Genomic DNA, 6,862 nt, shown 5'->3' with positions numbered 1-6,862 from the left:
TTTTTTTCTCCGTAAATTTGGTCATGTGTCATCCCTCTCTCGCGCCGCATCAGGGACAGCGTTGCCAGATTATCGTATCCACCATTGTATTTACCGTTTTTAGACACTTTACTATCGCAAAAAGACACTAATAATTAAACCTTTCAACGGTAACTATAAATAAATGTAGTTATTGGAGTGGAGGAGACAGTTTTGGGGGTCGGGAATCGGAAAACATAAGAGGCTAAGTACGATAATCTGGTAACGTTGATCAGGGAGCGAGGCTGCGAGTGTCACACAAACGAGTGAGCAGTGCGGCACTGATGGTGAGCTTTGGCTTATAAATACTGGTACCCTTTCTTGCATTCGAACTGAAGGAGCACCAGCTCATATTGCCGAGAGATTTTAACTTTTGGTGTACCCCCTCCTGTCACACTCTCTACATTGTGTTGCTTACAGTATGATTGATTGATTGATAGTTTATTGTTGCAGGTAAACAACAAGGGAGAAGGGAGGAACATGCCATCCCAACCCCCAGGCAGGACAGAGTGTGATTATACAACTATTAATACATGTGTAGGTAGCACCATGAAATTAAAAAGATACAATGGTAGGAAGGAAAGCACAACAAGGGAGGGGGCAGTACCTCCCCCTGGACAATAAGACAATAAAATGTGGGGACGGAGAACATTGCCCAAGCACTAGATGGGAATGAATACAGAGATAGAGTAAATACTAGTCCTTAAAGTAAAATACTGCAGAGATCACAGCCTTGTATAGCACGGCAGTAGTTCAGGCTGCCACACACGGCATCACCACCTTGGTGCAAACTGAGGGTGTTCTTTGAGGATAGCAGGGAGGACATCATGGTTCAGGAGCCAACAAATTGTCTGGGGCAGGTCAAGGCAGTCCCGTGGCTTAAACTTAGCAATGAGAGGGCATTCCATGACATAGTGATGCAGTGTGTGGCCCCTCGGCCTGGCACAGAGCGTGCAGCAGACACCAGGGGAGTTACTAACCTCCCAGTAGTACCTATAGCCTAGCCTAAGGCGCATTGCTACCACATCCTGAGGGGCACTGCGTCGCCCATAGGGGTAAACACAGCGCTGGGAGACACTAACATAGTGGAGGCTGCTGGCGCTGCCATTGTCACAGCAGTGTCTGAGTTGGGTAGCAATGCTATCACGTGAATAATGCCTAAGTATATTCTTAACATAGCTAAGCGTATAGTCAGTGCCAGGGTCCACTGTGTCATCCTGAAGGGCTCGTCGAGCAAGGCAGTCTGCCTTCTCATTGAGCTGGATGCCCACATGAGAGGGCACCCAGGTGAAGTGGACCGTGGCACCTGCGGCCTCAAGGGCACGGACGGCAGTCAGGCACTTAGCTACAAGATCACAGTCGGCAGGGGAGGAGGACACAAGTTCATGCAATGCAGCCTGGCTATCGACAAACAAGTAGACATTTTCGTGCAAAGCTGCTACAGTGTGGAGAGCCTCAAGGATGGCATACAGCTCAGCCCGGGTCGAGGACAGGTACCCCGGCAGCCGCCTGGTAACCTCAATGTCAGTGTACTGGGTGGGGGAAGCGTAATCCCGGATAAACACGCCACAGCCCGACCTGCTGCCATCTACGGAGCCATCACAGTACACATGGACAGCCCGAACACGGGGGTACTTGGACAGTTTGACCATGAAGTGATCCTGGAGGACATGGGGAAGCCAATCACGTTTAGGGAAAGGGAGTTGTTCAACGTCTTCACTGACACGATAGGGAGGCCAGGCAGGTTGGGCTGGGGAGTAAACTAGGCCTAAGCACGCTTCTAACACACCCGTCTCTGCTAACATGAGATAAATTTTCCTAAGGTAGGAGGTAACAGGAGCCCTGGAGTCACGGTGCAGAGTTACCAGTGCCTGGTGAAGGGGCACTGCACCAGCACGAAGCAGGCGGCTGACGGTGCGACAAGTAATTTCCCAGATTCTGTCCACAACACGAGGCAGATTCAGTTCTGCCCTCATGACCTCAAGTTTTGCAGTTCTGGGGCACCCCAGAATGAGGCGCATGGCCTCATTTTGAATAAGTTCCAAGGGGTGAAGTTGTGCCGCACTAAACTGTACCAAAACAGGGGCAGCATAATCAATGAGGGACCTGACGACAGAAAGGTAAAACATCCTGAGGACAGGGATGCCGACTCCAAGGCCCCTGTTAGCCAAAACCTTAAGAGGAGCTAACCTAGGAAGGCAGATGTTCTGAACATGAGTGACGCTCTGCACAGATTTCTGGAAGCTGACAGGGGCGCCTAAGTACTTGTATGTAGGAACTCTAGCTAAAGGAGTGCCATTAATGCTGGGCAGATGAGAAACTCTCCTCCCACTGGCTTGAAATTTCGTCTTAGTTTCGTTGATGACAAGGCCCATTTGTTCACACAGCGCTGACAGCTGCTCCAAAGCTAAACTGAGAAGAGCAGGACTGCTGCATTGCACAAGGATGTCATCTGCATAGATAATGACCTGAGTATTGCCCGGAAAGGGCCACCGAGCAATTTTGTCCATTAAAATGTTGAAAAGCATGGGGCTGAGGACACCTTGCGGTGTGCCCAGCTCAAACACTTCCTCCGTGGAGGTAGCACCCTGGAAGACCACTTGCGCCCTCCTACCATACAAATAGTCCCTGATCCAGCTTAAGAGTCTTCCACGGACACCCTGCAGAGTGAGTTCCTCCATTATGACATCCTTGTTGGCCCTATCAAAGGCCCCTTTTAAGTCCACAAAAGCGCGACAATTCACGTCTGGATTACTAAGGCACTTAAGAAAACAGTCACTTGTGGAACGGCCCTTCATAAACCCATGTAAGTTTGGGGAGAGCCGGTCCCCCAGCTTATAGAGAAGTCTGTTCAAGATCACCCGCTCTAACAGTTTACACACACAGCTCGTCAGGGAGATAGGGCGAAAGGTGCCATCACCCTTGGGGATGGGAACGATCAATGCAGCTTTCCACGGAGGGGGGAGGCAACCGGAATACATCAAAGCAGTTTACAGAGATCTTGGCAACCCAAATCTCCTCAAGAGATGCCAGAAGGGTGCAACTCAAAACCCAAATAAATCTCTTCACTCCAAAGTTTGGATCAAGTGCCAGAAAATCAAGTTTTACGGCCGCTTGAGGGTTATGTTCCTGGTCTAACATACAGCATTGGAACACAACTTTGGATATACCGATGAAAACATCATACTACATATCCTCGGGTCTGAAGCAGGATTGCAAGAATCCCTTCAGTGGCTAGACCGGGAAAGATCAAGGCATGCAACACCCAAGACAAAGAAGAAAAGGAAAGAGAAGAAGGATGAGACATACCAGCCTGGAGGATTCAAGATAAAATCTGGCTACAATGAGGAAGGTGGCGCCTTCTGACACCCTCACCTGCGAGTGAGTAAAACTTTCTTAGAAAGGGGGACCAGATGCCTTATTATCCTGAGGTAAGTTAACAAGGTATATACAATCATCTGTGAAAATTTCATGCCAATCAAATAAATACAAATGGTAGGACAGGGATGAAATGGAAAAAAAAACCTTTAGGAGCCAATATCTCGAAAAGTAGTTTTTTACACTTCCAAAAATTTCACAAAATTGGTAAAAAGTCTGACCGACTTTTGTTAGGTATCATTTGAAACTACAACTAAAGTACAATTTTTGCCCGCTATATAATTTCAAAAAATGTCAAAAGAAAACGGGACACAGAGTGGAGAAAATTATAAGTGACAATTTTTTTTTTCGAAGACAAAACAAAAATCAAAAAATTTCTAGCTGGGAAATGTAAATAGGTAAACAAAGTTTCTATGGTATTTTTTCCAAGGCGATTAACTGAAAAATAAAGTCTGCTAAACAACAACAAAAAAAAAACGCTTTGTTTCTCTCCTAAACTTCACCCGAATTTAATGAAATTCACAGAATATCATACCTTTACACCTACAAACAACATACTTAAACTTCAAAGCTATTGGACGAACCGTATGCGCAGGAGGACCCCCCGTAGCCGACCCCCTTAAGGGCATGCGCCGGGGGCAGGGGGTCCCCTCACCCAAGGTAGAGATATGATCTCATCTGAGATTATATCGATTGACTCCTTGATCGGCCTCAAATCCTATGTAAGTCTGTGCTCATAACCCACTCAAGAGTTCCCAGTAATGTCATTGTCACGAAAGTAATATCTTGTTAATTTTCTAGATGAGCTGTACATTTATAGATGTTATATGCACCTGCGTGTACAGGTGCCCTGTATACATTAATATCCAGATCCAGATCCATAAACGACGCTAAACAATGTTACAAAATTGATAAAACTCCTGCAATTTGTTACTTTTTTTGTCAGGTTTTAGCAATTTTTGTTACGTTTTGTAAAGTATCTACTGTACGTAGAAATTAACGGTCTCTTACTGTGAAAACCAGAATTATAGTTCTTATTCTTATATATAGGGCTTAAGAACGTGCAGCAGAGGCCGGGCCTATATGTTCCCGTCCTTATCTTTTTGTACTAGATCTTGGCTTTTGGGCTGACACCTTAGCTTGGCCTCTTTTTTTTCTGAAATGCAAATTTAACGTTTTTCGGCAATTAATTCCCTCTCCCCCTGCCCATTCTCTCCCACACACCCCTCCACGACCTCCATTCCCTCTCTCCCAGCTCATCCTCTCGATCCCACTCCCCCCTCCCCTACCCAAGCACTCCCCCTCCTCTTACCAAGCACTCCCCCCTCATCCTGAAGTGAGTGATCACCCATTTTCTTCCTCTCTCCTTGCCCCTTCCCCTAGTACTGCGGTTCCCAAACTGGGGGCCATTGCCCCCTGGGGGGCCATATAGCAGAATGTAGGGGGCCATAATCTGAGGCTATGTGTAGGAAGCAGCGATGGAAGAAGAAGCAGCGGCGGAAGAAAAAAGCAGCAACGCAAGAAGAAACAGTGATGGAAGAAGAAACAGCGACGGAAGAAGGAACGACGAAAGAGGAAGCAGCGGCGGAAGAAAAAGCAGCGAAGGAATAACCAGCTGAGACGGATGAAAAAAGGAGTGACGGAAGAAGAAGCAGCGACGGAAGAAGAAGAAAGGGTGAAAAAAAGTAACAACGGAAGAAAAAGCAGCGACGGAAGAGGAAAGGACAGTGACGAGAGAAGAAGCAGCGACGCAAGAAGGAACAATGGTGGAAAAAGAAGCAGCGACGGAAGAAGAAGCAGCGACGCAAGAAGGAACAATGGTGGAAAAGAAGCAGCGACGGAAGAAGAAGCGGCGACGGAAGAAGCAGCGACGGAAGAAGAAGCGGCGACGGAAGAAGCAGCGACGGAAGAAGAAAGGACAGTGACAAGAGAAGAAGCGGCGACGGAAGAAGAAAGGACAGTGACGAGAGAAGAAGCGGCGACGGAAGAAGCAGCGACAGAAGAAGAAAGGACAGTGACAAGAGAAGAAGCAGCGACGGAAGAAGAAAGGACAGTGACAAGAGAAGAAGCGGCGACGGAAGAAGCAGCGACGGAAGAAGAAAGGACAGTGACGAGAGAAGAAGCGGCGACGGAAGAAGAAAGGACAGTGACGAGAGAAGAAGCAGCGACGGAAGAAGAAAGGACAGTGACAAGAGAAGAAGCGGCGACGGAAGAAGAAAGGACAGTGACGAGAGAAGAAGCGGCGACGGAAGAAGAAAGGACAGTGACGAGAGAAGAAGCGGCGACGGAAGAAGAAAGGACAGTGACGAGAGAAGAAGCGGCGACGGAAGAAGAAAGGACAGTGACAAGAGAAGAAGCGGCGACGGAAGAAGAAAGGACAGTGACGAGAGAAGAAGCGGCGACGGAAGAAGAAAGGACAGTGACGAGAGAAGAAGCGGCGACGGAAGAAGAAAGGACAGTGACGAGAGAAGAAGCGGCGACGGAAGAAGAAGCAGCGACGGAAGAAGAAAGGACAGTGACGAGAGAAGAAGCGGCGACGGAAGAAGAAAGGACAGTGACGAGAAAAGAAGCAGCGACGGAAGAAGAAGCAGTGACAGAGGAGGAAAGGACAGTGACGAGAGAAGAAGCGGCGACGGAAGAAGAAAGGACAGTGACGAGAAAAGAAGCAGCGACGGAAGAAGAAGCAGTGGCGGAAGAAGAAGCAGTGACAGAGGAGGAAAGGACAGTGACGAGAGAAGAAGCGGCGACGGAAGAAAAAGGACAGTGACGAGAGAAGAAGCGGCGACGGAAGAAGAAGCAGTGACGGAAGAGGAAAGGACAGTGACGAGAGAAGAAGCGGCGACGGAAGAAGAAGCAGTGACGGAAGAGGAAAGGACAGTGACGAGAGAAGAAGCAGCGACGGAAGAAGAAGCAGTGACGGAAGAGGAAAGGACAGTGACGAGAGAAGAAGCAGCAACGGAAGAAGAAGCAGTGACGGAAGAGGAAAGGACAGTGACGAGAGAAGAAGCAGCGACGGAAGAGGAAAGGACAGTGACTAGAGAAGAAGCAGCGACGGAAGAGGAAAGGACAGTGACGAGAGAAGAAGCAGCGACGGAAGAAGAAGCAGTGACGGAAGAAGAAGCAGTGACGGAAGAGGAAAGGACAGTGACGAGAGAAGAAGCAGCGACGGAAGAAGAAGCAGTGACGGAAGAAGAAGCAGTGACGGAAGAGGAAAGGACAGTGACGAGAGAAGAAGCAGCGAAGGAAGAAGAAGCAGCGACGGAAGAGGAAAGGACAGTGACGAGAGAAGAAGCAGCGACGGAAGAAGAAGCAGTGACGGAAGAGGAAAGGACAGTTACGAGAGAAGAAGCAGCGACGGAAGAAGAAGCAGTGACGGAAGAGGAAAGGACAGTGACGAGAGAAGAAGCAGCGACGGAAGAAGAAGCAGTGACGATAGAAGAAGCAGTGACGGAAGAGGAAAGGACAG

This window comes from Eriocheir sinensis, chromosome 49, assembly GCF_024679095.1.
Source record: "Eriocheir sinensis breed Jianghai 21 chromosome 49, ASM2467909v1, whole genome shotgun sequence".
NCBI lineage: Eukaryota > Metazoa > Arthropoda > Malacostraca > Decapoda > Varunidae > Eriocheir > Eriocheir sinensis.
The sequence above is the reverse complement of the archived record's forward strand: the minus strand, read 5'-3'. Positions refer to the sequence as shown.